Genomic DNA, 19,663 nt, shown 5'->3' with positions numbered 1-19,663 from the left:
AGAAACGAAATTGAGTTATTTGTAGTGAGGTGGTTGGACCTAGAGTCTGTCATACAGAGTGAAGTAAGTCAGAAAGAGGAAAACAATTACCGTATGCTAACACATATATATGGAATCTAAAAAAAAAAAAAAAAAAAGGTTCTGAAGAACCTAGGGGCAGGACAGGAATAAAGATGCAGATGTAGAGAATGGACTTGAGGTCACAGGGAGGGCGAAGGGTAAGTTGGGACGAAGTGAGAGAGTGGCATGGACATATATGCACTACCAACTGTAAAACAGACAGCTAGTGGGAAGCAGCTGCATACCCCAGGGAGATCAGCTCAGTGCATTGTGTCCACCTAGAGGGGTGGGATAGGGAGAGTGGAAGGGAGATGCAAGAGGGAGGGAATATGGGGTTATATGTATACATATAGCTGATTCACTTTGTTATACAGCAGAAACTAACACAACATTGTAAAGCAATTATACCCAAAAAATATGTTAAATAAAAAAAAAAGAAATGATATGTCTTTTTAAAGCCTAGAAAACATACTTTTTTACAAGCAGAGTATAAAAGGGGAAAGAGATGAAGGGAAGAGAGGAGAGAGGGGTAACACGGAAGAAAGGCCAAAAGTGATGAAAGTGAATAAAAAATAGTGGAAATTATTACATGTAAAATTCTGGAAAAACGTAAATAAATGATTGGAGAAAAATCACTACATAAGCCAGGAAAACTCAAAAACCTTACTAACTTAAAATAGATCCCATAGCCTTCACTAGATCCTACTACAGTTTCCAACTACTCCAGAAAAACAAAAACAAGAAAAAACAACTCAAAAGTCTTTCACTATCCTTCAATTTTTAGTATTTTCAGAATTTAAAATAGTAATCAAAACCACTCCTGGCTGTATGTGTACCACCTGCAGAAGCAAGGCGGGGAATGCGTACACTCAGTAAAGTGGGCTATACACTCAGCTCACCAAATACACTGGAGATGATCGCTGATGCCAGATACAGCAGCAGACATTTCTCCCCTAAAGAATCATAATTTTAGCTTGCCAAATGGGTGAGATTCACTTTTTTAACCAGAGAATTCAGGAATCAATAAAAAGGAATACTGCAAATGGAAACCTGGGTGGAAAATGACCTCTGCACTTGGGCTGTGTGCATGTAACCAAAAGCCATCAAGGATCAGAATTACAACAATCAAACAAACCCATGAGCTTAAGCCTAGGAGTGTAATGCTTGTCAGTCATCTCTTCATCTCTATAGTACTATCACATGGCAATGATGTGTTCTCCTTAAACTCTATTCCTGTTAAACTGCACTAGCCAAATGTGAACCTACCAAACCAGAAACATTTCCCTCTGCTAAAATGACAAAACTGGGCTTATAGCAGCCAAGTGCAACAGCTGGATCTAAAAGCAGAGTACTGTGTGTGATGAACTTAGATGATGAAGGGGTAGCTATGGAGGTAAAAGTCAATCGCTCATCACTAGCTTTCTCCTCCATCCTAACAAATCTGGTTAAAAATTACCGTGTGCATAGTTTGGTAACCATAGAGTGCCCCAGGGGATAAAGTATTTGCATGGGTTCTACATTGGCTGTGAGGCAGCGTATAGGAATTATCTAACCCGAAAACATACAAATTAGAATAGGAAGCATGAACTATATTACAGCACTGTTTAAAAGAACTTTCTGCAAAAAATGTGAAAATGTTCACTATCTGTGCTGTCCAATTCAGTGGCCACTAGCCACAGATGCCTACTGAAGATCTGAAATGTGGCTAATGAAAATGAAGAACTGAGTTTTAAATTTTAATTTTAACCAAGTTAAAATTAAAATTAAATATCCATGTGGGGTGTCTGGCTGCCATATTGGACAGTGGTAGGAGAGCCACAGAACACACATAACCATGCTTTAATAACACAGTTGTTTTAATTCAGCAGTAACATTCACACTGAACTTTCTCTCCACCAAAGTGAAATTGGGTAAAGAAGTACAATATATTTCCTGACTTCCAAGACCTTAAACTCTCTCTATATATATTTACATGATATTCCATGTTCCATCGTCATTTGGTTACTTATTTTCTTCTTATGCTTCTTGGATAAAGAAAAAAAGTATTTTAAAGAAATAAATTGAATTTGGATTGCCTTGTGTATATTAATTCATTCAGACATGCAATGCTCCCCGAGTTCAGAGAGACTGCGCCAGGTGCTGGGGCCAGCAGGGCAGGCAAAGTACCCTACCCAACAGTTCTGAAATCCACAGGGAGTCAAGGATTACCCCTAGTCTCCACTGGCAGGCAAAGCACCCCTGTTCTTTCTATCAGACCTACTTTAGTCCCTTTGCATGATCCTGCTCATACCGTGGGACACAGCTGGTACCCCAGGAGGAATCCACAAAAAGATTATAGCAGGGCAGGTGTCTTTTGGGTTGACTGCTTTCCAAATCAGACAACCTGAACACCAGAGTTCTTCTTTCATTGTCAGTATTCAAACTCTGCTCACATGGCATCCTATTGAAAAAATGACAGAAGCAGGCTCCACATATATTTACAAGATAATCCTGCATATTGTTTAGTGGTATGTATACTGATAGCCAATACAGAAAAAAAAAAGTCACGGGAATGGGTGCATAGATGATCTCTTACTACTCTGCATCTTTTGATATATATCGACATTATTTCAAAACAGATGTTTCTATGATGTGAATATTCTATTTATGCAGCTACTTAGCTTTCACAGAAATAGTTTTGAAGCAGTGTGAAGAATCATGCAACCCACAAAGGTTTTCTTTTGCTTCATTTGATTTAATGAATGTTTGTTTCTGAACTTGTATATTTTACTTAAAAATAACATTTTCATAAAGTCTCTCACTGATGTAAAGTCAGCTGAACACTTTATACAAGTGTTGACTTCTAAAATTACAGAGGAATTCAGGAATAACTGCCCACCTTTTTTTTTTTTTTTCTGAGTTAGTCAATGGAGATAAGGTTTACTGTGGGATATATTCATTTCTATACTAAGGATTATATGATTCTCAGTTTATATACACACATTATTAACATAAGGCATGCTTATCCTGCAATCACTTGGCAGGTGTCACTTCATATATTGTCCAGGGCATATCTTTCAAACCTACAAACATATATATATATATATGTTACTACTGTATTCAGAATTGTAATCTCCATCATATTCAGCTCAGGAACCACTGAACTTTGTTTTCTGAGAATGACCAGCACAGACATATGGTGGCTTAAGAACAGAACGTGATGTATAGGTAATGAAGACACACACTGAGCTCAGTGCAATGTGGGGTGCAAGGGAGAAAACTATTTCAGGGACTATTTTGGGGTTGGCTAAGAGGAGCAGCGGGCTTCCTGCAGGTCTGTGTCCTAACCCCCCTGGATCCATGGAGAGACAAGAAGTACAGTGTCCACCACGACAGTTGGGGTGCACACCAGCCTCTGGGGAGGCTCAGGTCAGTCAGCACTGAGACATATAAATAGTACAGCTTCCAATCTGTGCCATTTCTGCAGCACACTGCTGCCCTCCCTCCAGACCCCTCTCCTCTGTCAAGGGTATCTCCAGACACCAAGCTGCCCCGAATCAGACAAGTTGGGGTGACCTTTATGCCTCATCCCTACAATCAAGGAACCGTGACGTTCTGAGGCATCCACCTGCAATCGTTCCTAAACTGAGCCATTTCTTCTCCACCTAGCCTCTCCGGTCTTAATTCCTGCTAGTCTCACACTTGGATTCTAAACTCCAGCTGAAGAACTTTCACAATTCATGGGGTATACGTTGCTCTCACCCCTCCAGGTCTCTGCACATGCTGTCCTTTCTTCTTATACCTTAATCCCCCTTTTAGCCTGGTTTCTGGTCCTTCGAATCCAGTCTACAAAGTCATGTCTCAACACTTATGCCCCTCTTCCTCCTAAGAGTGGGTCAGGCAGCCTCTTCTGGATGGGCTCATGGCTCCTGTAATGCACTTTACCACCCACCACTTGTCCATAGGGGTGCACACTGTTTCTGGTTCAAAGCTACATGCCCACTGCTGGTTAGTATTGTGACTGATGCATAGTAGATAAACAATAGATTTTTTTAGTGAATGAACAAGTGAAAGAGTCCCCATTCCCACTGTTGTATTCTAGGTCTGGGATGATGGAGGCTTAGTCAATTGCAATAGACGTTTTCCCAGCCTCCTTGTCTCCAGCCTCTCTCTCTGCATCCTCCTCCTCTCTCTGTCCCCTGAGTTATGTTTCTAAAACATAAATCTAACAATGTTATTTTGTCTCATAACCTTGGATGGCTCCCTGCTAAAAAGAAAAGTCCCTTCTCCTTAGCATAATATCCAAGGCCATATACAACTTGGTCCAACCCTCCATTCTTGCCATTTCTTCCCATCACCAGCTACATGCCAAACTCCTCTGCTTTTGTCCCTTGGCTTCTAATTGTCCTTATCTCACATCTCCATCTTCAACATCCATCCCATCTGAGAAGTATCCCTTACTTCTCTGAGGCACAAGTCCTTACAGATGTCACAGCATTTGTGTTAAACTGTAATTTTATTTTGTAATTTATTTGCCTCTTCCACTGGTCATTAAGAATCCAAAGGTCATGAAGAACCTAGTGGCAAGATGGGAATAAAGACACAGACCTACTAGAGAATGGACTTGAGGATATGGGGAGGGGGAAGGGTAAGCTGTGACAAAGTGACAGAGTGGCATGGACATATATACACTACCAAACGTAAAATAGATAGCCAGTGGGAAGCAACCACATAGCACAGGGAGATCAGCTCTGCTTTGTGACCACCTAGAGGGGTGGGATAGGGAGGGTGGGAGGGAGGGAGATGCAAGAGGGAAGAGATATGGGAACATATGTATATGTATAACTGATTCACTTTGTTATAAAGCAGAAACTAACACACCATTGTAAAACAATTATACTCCAATAAAGATGTTAAAAAAAAAAAAAAAAAGAATCCAAAGGGGAAAGTCTCTTAAATCCCACTGACTAGCTCAATACTTGGTTCCAGTAGGAGCCCAATAAATGTTTGAATACTAAATTACAACAAGTTTAAATCCTATATGCTTAATCACTAAAGGGATTTCAATTTTGGAAGTTATTTGCTTTAAATAGGAACATAAAGGCAGGATAAATCAAACTTAATACAGGTGTATTTTGTCATGTAGCCAAAGAGTAAGATAAATACATTACTGAGAATATTTATCCCCATGTTCTCACTTCTAGTTTGTATTGTTTTGTGTTGTAATATGTGGCAATTTGCTGGTTGCTTATGAGTCTCAACATTAACAAATTAATGAAATTTAGTGAATGCAAAGAAAATTTGATTCTTATTAGTTTTGGTTCAATAATTCTAAACCTTTCAAATTAATTAAAATTGTTATTAACCCCTTTTCCCAAGATAAAATGACAAATTCCTTAATGTGTAGGATATTATATATTAATTTGTGATTCTTGTGTTTTTATTCTTTTTTTAACTCTTCAGTTCGATTTTGACTCTAGAAGAAAGATATTTCTTACATAATCCCAATGAAGCAGCACCTAATGATTCTAAAATTCTTTCCGTTTGTGAAAAATGAAGATTAAGTGACAAAATGCTGGAAATAACTTACAGATTATGCACTGCAACAGAAAACAATTTCAAAACAACTGTTATTGCTGTATTAAATACCCCGTTATTACCATGTATGTATGCCACAGATAAATGGAAAAATGGCTTAGCTCCAAAGGGTCTGATGATTACAAAATCCACAGGACAAAAGGTAACAAAGGCCTCTGAAGAAAGTGAACTAGTTGATAAGGCTGGGAAGTAACACAGTCACCTGATTTTAAATGGCAATCAACAAAACACTTATTAAATAAAACAGGATGTGCCCTTGGCGGTCCAGCGGTTAGGGCTCTGCGCTTTCACTACTGAGGGAGCGGGTTCAATCCCTGGTCAGGGAACTAAGATCTCCCACAAGCCGCGAGCGCAGCCAAAAAATGAAGTTTAAAAAAAAAAAGATGGAGAAATAACTTAGACTTAGGAGTCTGGGATTGACATATACACACTACTATATATAAAATAAACAAGGACCTACTGTATAGCACAGGGAACTATACTCAATATCTTGTAATAACTATAATGGAAGAAAATATTAAAAAAAGTATATCTATATATGTATAACTGAATTACTTTGCTGTGCATCTGAAACTAACACAACGTTGTAAACGAACTATATTTCAATAAAATTTTTTTAATAATTAAATTAAGAAACTAATCCCCTCTCTGTTACTTTCAGTTTAGAGAAAATTGGAATACACTAATGACTAAAACTTAAATTTCTTCTCTCTGAAGTTTTTTCTCTACTTATTCATTGTCTTACTTTCCTACACTTATGAACAGATAAATGGATCTTACAAGCCATCCAGTTCAACCGTCTCAATAATAGCTAAAGAAACAGGCCTAGACATGTGAACTGACTGTCCAAGGTGAGAAAAGTAATGATCAACAGACAGGAGTTAGAACCCAGGTCTTCTAACTTCCAACCACACACTCAGGCTTCCCCTCTTAAGTAAATCTGAGCTTTGCCAACTGGGATCCAGGTTTCAAGACTTGCTACCCACGGACTTATTTCACAGGTCTTCACAGATTATTTCTACTACAAAAATTTTAAAAGCTTCTAAAATCAGTACCCTTCATTAAACTGCTTTCCTGAGAGCCCTTGAGGGCAGAAAAATAATTTTAGTAAAATCCACTTATTTCATAAGAAATTAAATATTTTATGTAATGGATAATTTGAGATCCTCGTGTTCATGTTCTTTTTTAACTCTTCAAACCAGTGTAGACTCAGGAAGCAAGACATTCCTTACATAGTCCCCATGAAGCAGCTCATAATGATTTTAAAGTTCTTTCTCCATGAGAACAATGAACATTATGTGACTAAATGCTGAAAATAACCTACAAGACTTCCACTGAAGCAGAAACATTTTAAATCGACTGTTAGTACTATATTAAAGACCCCCATGTGCTCGGGCATTTAAATAATCAGTCGTTCTTTTCTTGAAAACAGTTAAAAAATCTCTTATGCTGGCATGTGGGGTCCACTAAATGAGTCTCCAAACTGTCCTTCTGACTTTACACACTATGTTCCCAAACAGAACAACTAACTTGTGTTTTCTCTCTTCAATCTGTCCCACATCAATCCCTTGGTTGACGACTGTTACGTATTCATAAGGTCCTGTTCAAATGACTCTTTCATACCATCATAGCATTTTCTGTCCCTTTCTTGGGCATGTGTCCCTTTCCAATTGAGATTGTTGTTGGTGCTCCACATCCTCCCGCTCTCCTCCTAGACTGTGAGCCCTCGAGTTGGGTCCTTGGTCCAAGTTTTCTTTAATTGCATCCACCAGCCGTGACAGCATCTGGCAAGGCCTGTTCCAGAAGGCACTCACGGAGGATGTTGCTGAATGACGGCAGGAAGGAGGAGAATCTGCCTCAGCTGAGAAGCACAGACACAGCCACTGAATCCCAGGAAGCAGAAGTCCAGGTTGATGCACAGTCTTGCCAAAGTTTAGCCCACATAGGGGAATTTCTGATCATTGAATCCCAAATAACCAGCTAACTTTCTGCATCAAATCATCTTGACTGCTTACATATTTTTTTTCTAAAATTCACTACTTAAACATCCCAGTCCTCCTGACTTGACTACACAGAACAGGAGTTCCTTTTTGACTCATGAAAAAAACTTGTCTCTCTCTCTAGTTGACTCTAGGTATTTGTTCTGCTGTGATAGTGACACGGCACTGAGGAGCGACGTTTGTCCCCAAATGAAAAAGCATTAGACTGTGGTGTCTAATGTAGTAGTTTTCTCATTGCTTTGTTTATCCGATTCCCATGCAGACAGGTTGTCACTAACTGCTGCTATCCCACTTCAGCAGTGTCCTTCCCTTTCTAATTTGCAGCTACTGGAGAAACGGGATTCCAAGCTGCACTAAAATAGTGTCTAATGAAAGGCAAAAATCTCTCATTGAGACTGCCAATTATTTTTTCTATGAATAAAGCTCACTTCAGCTTTAAAACCTATATTTTTGGCTCCTCGCTGACAGTTTTGATTTTTTTCTCAGTTGAATTTTGGAAGGACAGGCTGTTAGATAATAGTTCACTGGGAGCAAAGAGAGTCCATCCAAGGTCATGTGCCTCTTTTATGAAGCTCTTGTTTTAGATAGAAAGTTATATCAGTAATCTATTAAAGAAGGACACCTGTAGGTACTTCCATGGAAACCTATCTGTGATAGCCTGCTGAGTTAAAAGACACACAGGATGTTGTAATCATAAGAATAATCTATTTAAAAAGTCTATATTGATATACAGTTTGGAAGAATACAAACCTATTATTATCATGGAGTTTTTGCTATGGAAATAGCAGTTATTGCTAGGGAGCAGGAAGGCTAAAATGGGATGCTTTTGGTTTAAATTTAGTTATCTTTAGAATTTTGATTTCTAACTTCTATGCATTATTGTCCAGAAACACAGACTATGCAATGATGCTAATTCTAGGAAATCTACTAAGACATATTTCTCAGATCACATCTGGTCAATTACTGAAAAAGTTTATGAAAATTAGAAACAATGTATACTCACTAATTGCTGGGTACAGGGCTGAATATATGTTTATGAGATCGGGGTTATTAATTGTTATTCAAATCATGTATAAGTCATTTATATTCTTACTAAGTTTTGGTCTGCATGACCTATTAAAAGCTGAGGTGTATTAGTCTCCCTCTGTGATGGTACATGTGTAAACTTCTGCTTAGAATTTGTTTATTATTTTATGTATTTTTGAAGTTATATAATTAGACATACACAGAAAAGTTTAGAACTCTTAAATCTTTCTGGTGAACTGTACCTTTATGTTATGTAATGATCTTTTTCACTCCTAATAAAGATTTGCTTTAAAGACTATTTTTATTTGGTATTAACAAAGCTATACCAACCTTCTTTTGATTAGTATTTGCCTGATGTATCTTTTCCCAGTCTTTTATTTTCAACCTGTTCATGTACTTTAGATACATCTCTTGTCAACTTTACATAGGTAGAATTTAAAAGAAAAATAATAATCTCATTTACTGCGATTACTAGTATCTGTGGGTTTGTTTCTATCATACTACTGTGAATTTCTAGTTGCCCTATTTGTTATATGCTTCCTCCATACCACACATTTTTCTATCCTCCATTTGCTTGGGTGTTATATGCATTCTAGTTTTCTTTTACTGGTTATCCTTACAACTTTCAACAAGAACTTTAGACTTTAAGTTCAATAACCCTCTTCCCCCAAGTGCTACATGGCCTGTAGAACTTAAATCTAAACCTTCTTTCTGAAGGACATCCTTTAGAAGTCCCTTTAGGGAGGATCCTTCGGTGGTAAATACTCTTATTTTGTGATTATCTAATAATGCTTTTACTTTGACCTTGTTTTTAAATGGAATTTAGGTAGTTATAAAATTCTAGATTGTCAAGAAGATTACCTTCTTGCAACACTTTGCAGACATGCCACTGTATTTCACCTTCTGTTTTTTTGAAGTTGGGATGTCTATCTAAATAGGAATAGCAATCACTGTGACAAGTTTCTTTTCTTTTTCTGATTCCTTTTAAGATCTTTTACTTGATGTTCTACAATTTACGACAATATGTCTACATATATATTTGTTTTTCTTTACCCTCTTGTTATTTATTTGGCTTCCTGAATCTGAGGATTCATGTCTCATCAGTTTTTAAAAATTCTAAGCCACACCACCATTTTCATTATTTTCTTCTTCTGGAAGTCTACTCTTAGGTACTTGTACGTTCTCATTGTACCCATGTGTCTCTTCATTTCTTTCATATTTTCCATCTAATTCTAGACATAAAGAATATACACCATTCAAGAAATATTTCTTTAGCTCTATCTTCCGGTTTACTAATTCTCTGTGAGATAGCTGTGTCTAATCTGCTACTTAACCACTGAGATTCCTCTTTGGTACTTTTAAAGTTTCCCCCAGTCTTTATGATAGTGTACTTCTGCTTTATGCTTTTCATTTATCTTTCTTCAATCAATTTAGACATATTTATTTCTTATTCTGCATATTTGAAGTTTTGAGGGGCCTGGTGTTCAATTTTTCTGTTTGTTATTTCTGCTTTCTCTCTTGGTAGTTTGTATCTTTATGCATTTTGCAGCCTTGGATGATTGAGAATGGGGTGGGGAAAGGTGTACATCTTAGGTTAGGAAAGACCTCCTGCTGGACCTGGGTTGAGGTGTGCCCCTCTGGAGAGATTTGCATCTGCTCTGCCACGTGACTCAGAGTGTCACATACCAGGGATTTAAAATGTTGGTCTCTCAACATGCAGTAGTGTAAATTTAAAAGCATGTATGATTAGCCAGTGGTTATATATTCTTCAGGGGAGACCACTTTGGACCCCAACATACCACCCAGGCTGGGAGATAGTATGTTTTCTGTTTGTTTGGTTTCCTTCTGTGGTGGGAGATTTTCTATTTAGTCTACCATTTCATTAAAGGTATATCCCCTTAGAGCAGTGTGTTTCAAACCACTGTCAAGCCCTATAAGTAGATAGTGAAATCAGTTTAGTGCTGTGGTTCTCAACCTTGCCTATGTGTTAGAATCACCCAGGGAGCTTTTAAAACCCTGACTCCCAGGCCACAACCCAGGACCAATTAAATCAGAATCACAGAGGGTGGGAGCCAGCAACATATGTTGTTATAGCTCCCAGGTGACCTGAATGAACAGCCAAGATTGAGAACCACCATGATGACCAGCATTTTATAATAAAACAGAATGGAATACAACAGAACAAAGAGTACATTAGCATTGATCCTTAGTAAGAACTCTGCACATTGCTACAAGAGCTGCTGCTCAGTGGTGTGTGTGTGTGACTGTGTATCGTGTTCTAATATATATTTTATTCTTTACTGTGGTTTTCCCTTAAAAAAAAAAAGAACCTAAAAACATTAAGCCTCTTGGTTACCAAGATTAGAAGCTGTCCTCAGAATAGCTGAAGCATGAGAGCCAGTTTCTTACCTGCATTCCTACAGCACTTTTTTTTTTTTTTTTGCATGTGGAGATTTCCCTAACTTTCTTGGACATCCAGTTGTACATTTCCATTTCATCCAGCTCCTCCAGGTGTTTGGTAAAAGGTTATCAGGATATCAAAACTACCATATTGCTGAATATGGAATTTCAGATTTCTTTACATACTTCTGGTGTCTTTGAAGTTTATTCAAAAACACACACTATAATGTCTAATTTTACACCTAAAATGTGCTCTAATTATACTCTATGGATATTAATATATTCTACACAGACATCACAGAAAGTGATGAAGCGTGCCTTTCCAACACACCCACCGCAGTACCAAGCTTGTCATAGATAGATCTGCAGGAAGATTCTTTAAGATCAGGGCTTTGGAGTTTTTGTTGCCCAGTTCACGAGAGCAACAGGAGTTTTCAGAAGGGGAAATAAGAGAAAACAGCCAGAACTCAAAAGGAAGAACCAGGGCAGAATTTCTTATTGACCAAGTGCTAAAGTAAGATGACCAGTGGGCAAAGTGACCACATGTGAAGGGTACGTCTGAAGCATAGAAACGTTACCACTTCTCTATAAACTGGGATGGGGGAGGCATCAGAGACATGGTGTTTGTTGTTGCTGCTGTTGGCATGGCTAAACTAGCCCCTGGGAACATTCAAGCATCTTCCCAAAGCTTTCTTGGACAATTTCTTTTTTTAAAGTGAGGTGTTACAATAAATGAAATTAAAAATACTCTAGAAGGAATCAATAGCAGAATAACTGAGGCAGAAGAAGAGATAAGTGACCTGGAGGATAAAATAGTGGAAATAACTATTTCCACAGACCAGAATAAAGAAAAAAGAATGAAAAGAATTGAGGACAGTCTCAGAGACCTCTGGGACAATATCAAATGCACCAATATTTGAATTATGGGGCACAAGAAGAAGAAGAGAAAAAGAAAGGGACTGAGAAAATATTTGAAGAGCTTATAGTTGTAAACAGCCCTAATATGGGAAAGGAAATAGTCAATCAAGTCCAGGAAGCACAGAGAGTCCCATACAGGATAAATACAAGGAGAAACATGCTAAGACACATATTAATCAAAATACAAAAAAATTAAATACAAAGAAAAAATATTAAAAGCAGCAAGGGAAAGACAACAAATAACATACAAGGGAATCCCCATAAGGTTAACAGCTGATCATTCAGCAGAAACTCTGCAAGCCAGAAGGGAGTGGCAGGACATATTGAAAGTGATGAAAGGGAAAAACCTACAACCAAGATTACTCTACCCAGCAAGGATCTCATTCAGATTCAATGGAGAAATTGAAACCTTTACAGACAAGCAAAAACTAAGAGAATTCAGCAGCACCAAACCAGCTTTACAACAAATGCTAAAGGAACTTCTCTAAGCTGGAAACACAAGAGGAGGAAAAGACTTACAATACCAAACCCAAAACAATGAAGAAAATGGTAATAGGAACACACATATTGATAACAACCTTAAATATAAATGGATTAAATGCTCCAACGAAAAGACATAGACTGGCTGAATGGATACAAAAACAAGACCCATATATATGCTGTCTACAAGAGACACACTTCAGACCTAGGGACACATACAAACTGAAAGTGAGGGGATGGAAAAACATATTCCAGGCAAATGGAAATCAAAAAAAGGCTGGAGTAGCAATTCTCATATCACACAAAATAGACTTTAAAATACAGACTATTACAAGAGACAAAGAAGGACACTACATAATGATCAAGGGATCAATCCAAGAAGAAGATATAACAATTGTGGATATTATGCACCCAACATAGGAGCACCTCAATACATAAGGCAAATACTAACAGCCAAAAAAGGAGAAATCAACAGTAACACAATCATAGTAGGGGACTTTAACACCCCACTTTCACCAATGGACAGATCAACCAAAATGAAATAAGGAAACACAAGTTTTACATGATACATTAAACAAGATGGACTTAATTGATATTTACAGAACACTCCATCCAAAAAAAACAGAATACACTTTCTTCTCAAGTGCTCATGGAACATTCTCCAGGATAGATCATATCTTGGGTCACAAATCAAGCCTTGGTAAATTTAAGAAAATTGAAATCATATCAAGTGTCTTTTCCGACCACAATGCTATGAGACTAGATATCAATTACAGGAAAGAATCTGGGAAAAATACAGACACATGGAGGCTAAACAACACACTACTAAATAACCAAGAGATCACTGAAGAAATCTAACAGGATATCAAAAAATACCTAGCAACAAATGACAATGAAAACATGATGACCCAAAACCTGTGGGATGCAGCAAAAGCAGTTCTAAGAGGGAAGTTTATAGCAATACAATCCTACCTCAGGAAACAAGAAACATCTCAAATAAACAACATAACCTTACACTTAAAGCAATTAGAGAAAGAAGAACAAAAAACCCCCAAAGTTAGCAGAAGTTAAGAATCATAAAGATCAGATCAGGAAAAAATGAAAAAGAAATGAAGGAAACGATAGCAAATATCAATAAAATTTCTTCTTTGAGAGCATTAAAAAAATCGATAAACGATTAGCCAGACTCATCAAGAAAAAAAGGGAGAAGACTCAAATCAATAGAATTAGAAATGAAAAAGGAGAAGTAACAACTGACACTGCAGAAATACAAAGGATCATGAGAGATTACTACAAGCAATGCTATGCCAATAAAATGGATAACCTGGAAGAAATGGACACATTCTTACAAAAGTACAACCTTCCGAAACTGAACCAGGAAGAAATAGAAAATATAAACAGAACAATCACAAGCACTGAAATTGAGACAGTGATAAAAAATCTTCCAACAAACAAAAGCCCAGGACCAGAGGGTTTCACAGGCGAATTCTATCAAACATTTAGAGAAGAGCTCACACCTATCCTTCTCAAACTCTTCCAGAATATAGCAGAAGGAGGAACACTGCCAAACTAGTTCTACGAGGCCACCATCACCATGATACCAAAACCAGACAAAGATGTCACAAAGAAAGAAAACTACAGGCCAATATCACTGATGAACATAGATGAAAAAATCGTCAACAAAATAATAGCAAACAAAATCCAACAGCACGTTCAAAAGATCATACACCATGATCAAGCGGAGTTTATCCCAGGAATGCAAGGATTCTTCAATATACACAAATCAATCAATGTGATAAACCATACTAACAAACTGAAGGAGAAAACCCATATGATCATCTCCATAGATGCAGAAAAAGCTAACAACAAAATTCAACACCAATTTATGATAAAAACCCTCCAGAAAGTAGGCATAGAGGGAACTTACCTCAATATAATAAAGGCCATATATGACAAACCCACAGCCAACATCGTTCTCAATGGTGAAACACTGAAATTATTTCCTCTAAGATCAGGAACAAGACAAGGTAGTCCACCCTAACCAATATTATTCAACATAGTTTTGGAAGTTTTAGCCACAGCAATCAGAGAGGAAAAAGAAATTAAGAATCCAAATCAGAAAAGAAGAAGTAAAGCTGTCACTGTTTGCAGATGACATGATACTATACACAGAGAATCCTAAAGGTGCTACCAGAAAACTACTAGAGCTAATCAATGAATTTGGTAAAGTTGCAGGATACAAAATTAATGCACAGAAATCTCTTGTATTCTTACACACTAATGATGAAAAACTGAAAGAGAAATTAAGGAAACACTCCCATTTACCATTGCAACAAAAAGAATCAAATACCTAGGAATAAACCTACCTAAGGAGACAGAAGACCTGTATGCAGAAAATAATAAGACACTGATGAAAGAAATTAAGGATGATACAAACAGATGGAGAGATATACCATGCTTTTGGATTGGAAGAATCAACATTGTGAAAATGACTGTACTACCCAAAGCAATCTACAGTTTCAATGCAATCCCTATCAAACTACCAATGGCATTTTTCACAAAACTAGAACAAAAAAATTCACAATTTGTATGGAAACACAAAAGACCCCAAATAGCCAAAGAAATCTTGAGAAAGAAAAACGGAGCTGGAGGAATCAGCCTCCCGCACTTCAGCCTATACTACAAAGCTACAGTAATGAAGACAGTATGGTACTGGAATAAAAACAGAAATATAGATCAATGGAACAGGATAGAAAGCCCAGAGATAAACCCACTCATATATGGCCACCTTATCATTGATAAAGGAGGCAAGAATATACAATGGAGAAAAGACAGCCTCTTCAATAATTGGCGCTGGGAAAACTGGACAGCTACATGTAAAAGAATGAAATTAGAACACTCCCTAATACCATACACAAAAATAAACTCAAAATGGATTAAAAACCTAAATGTAAGACCAGGCACTATCAAACTCTTAGAGGAAAACATAGGCAGAACACTCTATGACATACATCACAGCAAGATCCTTTTTGACCCACCTCCTAGAGAAATGCAAATAAAAACAAAAATAAACAAATGGGACCTAATGAAACCTAAAAGCTTTTGCACAGCAAAGGAAAACATAAACAAGATGAAAAGACAACCCTCAGAATGGGAGAAAATATTTGCAAGTGAAGCAACTGACAAAGGATTAGTGTCCAAAATATACAAGCAGCTCATGAAGCTCAATATCAAAAAAACAAACAACCCAATCCAAAAATAGGCAGAAGACCTAAATAGACATTTCTCCAAAGAAGATATACAGATTGCCCACAAACACATGAAAGGATGCTCAACATCACTAATCATTAGAGAAATGCAAATCGAAACTACAATGAGGTATCACCCCACACCAGTCAGAATGGCCAAAAAATCTACAAACAGTAAATTCTGGAGAGGTTGTGGAGAAAAGAGAACCCTCTTTCACTGTTGGTGGAAATGTAAATTGATACAGCCACTATGGAGAACAGTATGGAGGTTCCTTAAAAAACTAAAAATAGAACTACCATAAGAGCCAGCAATCCCACTCCTGGGCATATACCCTGAGAAAACCATAATTCAAAAAGAGTCATGTACCAGACTGTTCATTGCAGCTCCATTTACAATAGCCAGGACATGGAAACAAGCTACGTGTCCATCGACAGATGAATGGTTAAAGAAGATGTGGCACATATATATAGTGGAATATTACTTACCCATAAAAGGAAACGAAATTGAGTTATTTGTAGTGAGGTGGATGGACCTAGAGTCTGTCATACAGAGTGAAGTAAGTCAGAAAGAAAAAAACAAATACCTTATGCTAACACATATATATGGAATCTAAAAAAAAAAAAAAAAAGGTTCTGAAGAACCTAGGGGCAGGACAGGAATAAAGACGCAGATGTAGAGAATGGACTTGAGGACACGGGGAGGGCGAAAGGTAAGTTGGGACGAAGTGAGAGAGTGGCATGGACATATATACACTACCAAATGTAAAATAGATAGCTAGTGGGAAGCAGCCACATAGCACAGGGAGATCAGCTGGGTGCTTTGTGACCACCTATAGGGGTGGGATAGGGAGGGTGGGAGGGAGACACAGGAGGGAGGAGATATGGGGATATATGTATATGTATAGCTGATTCACTTTGTTATAAAACAGAAACTAAGACACCATTGTAAAGCAATTATACTCCAATAAAGATGTTAAAAATAAATAAATAATGTGAGGTGTGAGATTAAGGATTCTTGCTGTTAAGCCCTTTTACTATTCTGTCCCCAGCACATCAAAAGATGCAACAGAAATATTTTTCTAATACTGCCATGTCCCACCTCTGGAATTCAACACTTCCTCTTATCTTAATCCTCCCAAATGCCACTGACCCGGTGAAAATTCCATCCACCTACATGGGTTTTAGGAATTAGTTTCCAGTGCAGTCTGTCCAAACCAGGCTAAGCATCTCATTATCTAAAACTTTCAACCTCCTTCTATGTTACTGTTGTGGTGCTCCTACATTTTAAACTGTAAATATAGTAAGTATGTTCTCCTGGAATCATTATATAAAGAAATGTCACACCCAGACCACAACACTGAAATCTGGCAGATTGTGGGCAATCTGTTTTTTCTCTCCAAGGAAGTAAACAGCTGCACAGTTGCTTTAGAAATGCTAAGAAGTAGATAAAGGTGAAACGAAATATATTAACAGATTGACTGAGGTAAGATGGGGCTTTGCGTTTTGTTTTGCTTGGGTTTAACTGGTCAAAACATTTAAATATGTTACTATGCCCATAGAACTGGATGATAATCCTTTGGGATAGATAAAAAGCAAGAGAAATGTAATCAGAGAAAAATAAATGTTGAAGGAAAGAAAGTAAGAGAGAAATAAAGCTTTGGAGAGGAAAAAAAATATTACTGTCCACCTAGATGAGGTCTTACTCCTTACACATCACCAAGGCACTGCTGCTTGACCTCCTCTCCCAGAATCACAATTTGCCACCTTTCCACGAGAGTGAAGATCCCCTTACACTGGACTATACTACAGGAAGGTAGATTCTTTAATTTCAATTTATATTTTAAGACCACCAATAATTGGAAAAACCCTTGAGTTTATCATAAAGGATCTGAATTATGTAACACTTTCAGTAGTATCCAAATCTGTAAATTTAACTCTTTTTATTTTCTACTTTTAGGTCTTTCCATCTTTAATCTGAAAGTTAATTGTCATGGAGGAATAAGCAGATTTTGCGGAGCATTGTTTATTTAACTGTAACTCATGAGCGTTCACTATAGAAAGCAGATTAGATTTTTCCCCTACTGTATTAGAAAGCCAGTGTAGTAATAATATCTCGTTTAGAATTTCTAAAATTTCAACAAATAACTCCTACATTCATCCATATCCTCCCTTCCTCTCTCTCGCTCCCCACTGGCCCCCTCTCTTTCTCCCTCCTGTTAGCAGACACTGTTTTCAATTCCTAGACTGCTGTTCCACTGTTCTGGGAAGAAGTCCATTTAATCTGTGTACCAAATTTATTATGCTTTAAACTATCTCTTGGACAATTCTTTCAGGTTCTATATATAACCAAGTCTATAGTTTTTGTGCCAATTTCTCTTTTGGATAGCTTTCTTTGGATGAAAGACTTGTCCTTAAACTTTTCTTGCAACACGGCATACACACACACAATTTTATAGACATTAAGAAAACCAACCAATCAATAAACAAAAGTCTAAGTCTGTGCTACCCAAAATGGTAGCCACTAGCCAAAAGTGCCTACTTAAGTTTAATTAAAATTACATAAAATTTTAAAATCTGTACTTTAAAAATGTTAGCCACATTTCAAAGGCTCAATACCCACATATGGCTAGTGGCTATCATACTGAATAGCACAAAGAACAGTGTCATTACCGCAGAAGGTTCGACTGGACAGTATTGTTTTAAAATGTCTACAGAATTTGCAAAAACACTGGAAAACTGAAATACATGACTCACTGATTTTTTTTTTTTTTTTTTTTTTTTGATTTTTTTTCTTTCATGTTTTTACATTCCTTCCTTTAACCAAATGAAAAATCTACACAGATGTCTTTCATTAAATGTCAATGTTAAATACAGTCCAAAAATGGAAAAATAAAGTATATTATGAGGATAAAAAATAAACAACCTCCAGTCCAAGTGGGTTTCAGAATAAGCATCAAGGTCAAAAGTCAGGACTCTGAATGCAGATTTCATGGGGGGCTGATTTTCTAAGGCCTTATCCACCTAATCATATTTATACAAGCAAAATCAAGACTGTTGATATTAAGGCATTCTCTGCCCTCCTAATAGTTTAATGGTTCCATAGGGCAGTGGTCACCAACCTTTTTGGCACCAGGGACAGGTTTTGTGGAAGACAAGTTTTCCAAGGATGGGGTTGGGGATGGCTCAGGCGGTAATGCGAGCGATGGGGAGAGATGGGGAGTGGCAGAGGAAACTTCACTTGCTCACCCACGGCTCACCTCCTGCTGTGTGACCCCGTTCCTAACAGGCCTCGGACCAATACTGGGGACCCCTGCCATAGGGGAAAGAAGACAACCATCTGAACTGTTTATTACTATATTCATACACTCAGGTCCAACACAGTGTGTTACTGACTATCTCAAGGTTGACAGAAAATCATTCCTAAATCTATTACATTGACCAAACATCGAAAACCTCAAAAATACTACAAAAAACCAATATAATGTGTTGGGCTGCACCTTGCAGGCCTACAGGCCTTACAGTGGGCCAGCCTTGAGACTGAAGAAAGAGCCCAGAGACAGCAACAGAAACATCAATGGCTTATTGGACAGGGAGAGCTTAAAAGGGTGCTGGAGCCACATCCTACCAGGTGCAGCAGATGGTGGAGAGGACATGGCAGCAGGCTGCGCTCCTTGGGCGAGAAGGAGGCTACCATTCTGGGAGGAATTGATGTCAGGTGGGCTCATCAGTTACCAGGGGCTAATTGAGCCCTATAATGAAAAGAATTGGCTACTCATGTGGATGAACAGGGACTGGTCGAGCTGGGGATGTAGAGAGAGCAAGATAACAGCCATCATGAATGGCCTAACCATTTTGATATTTATAAACTACAGCCAATAGATACAGTTTTTTTAAAAGTTTTAAGTCAGAGTATGATGAGCTGCAGAGTGTCATTTCAGATTTCACCTATGATGA

General features: G+C 37.7%; 1 protein-coding gene across 8 annotated transcripts in view; it reads right to left on the bottom strand.

Moving 5' to 3' along the window:
* KCNN2 (potassium calcium-activated channel subfamily N member 2) overlaps positions 1-19,663 on the bottom strand; it is a 333,031-nt gene that overhangs the window by 67,452 nt on the left and 245,916 nt on the right. The window contains exon 2 of one of the 8 annotated variants that reach the window (XM_082376213.1): positions 18,967-19,019. The exons of 6 other annotated variants lie outside the window; for them this stretch is intronic. The gene's annotated coding sequence lies outside the window, so the exon portion shown is untranslated. Of the gene's footprint in view, positions 1-18,828; positions 18,936-18,966; positions 19,020-19,663 lie in introns of those variants that run through there. One more of the 8 variants, XM_082376215.1, reaches the window with a different exon arrangement.

This window comes from Balaenoptera borealis (assembly GCF_965194805.1).
Source record: "Balaenoptera borealis genome assembly, chromosome: 2".
Classification (NCBI taxonomy): Eukaryota; Metazoa; Chordata; class Mammalia; order Artiodactyla; family Balaenopteridae; genus Balaenoptera; species Balaenoptera borealis.
Note: the sequence above shows the minus strand (reverse complement) of the source record. Positions and strands in the feature narration are given on the sequence as shown.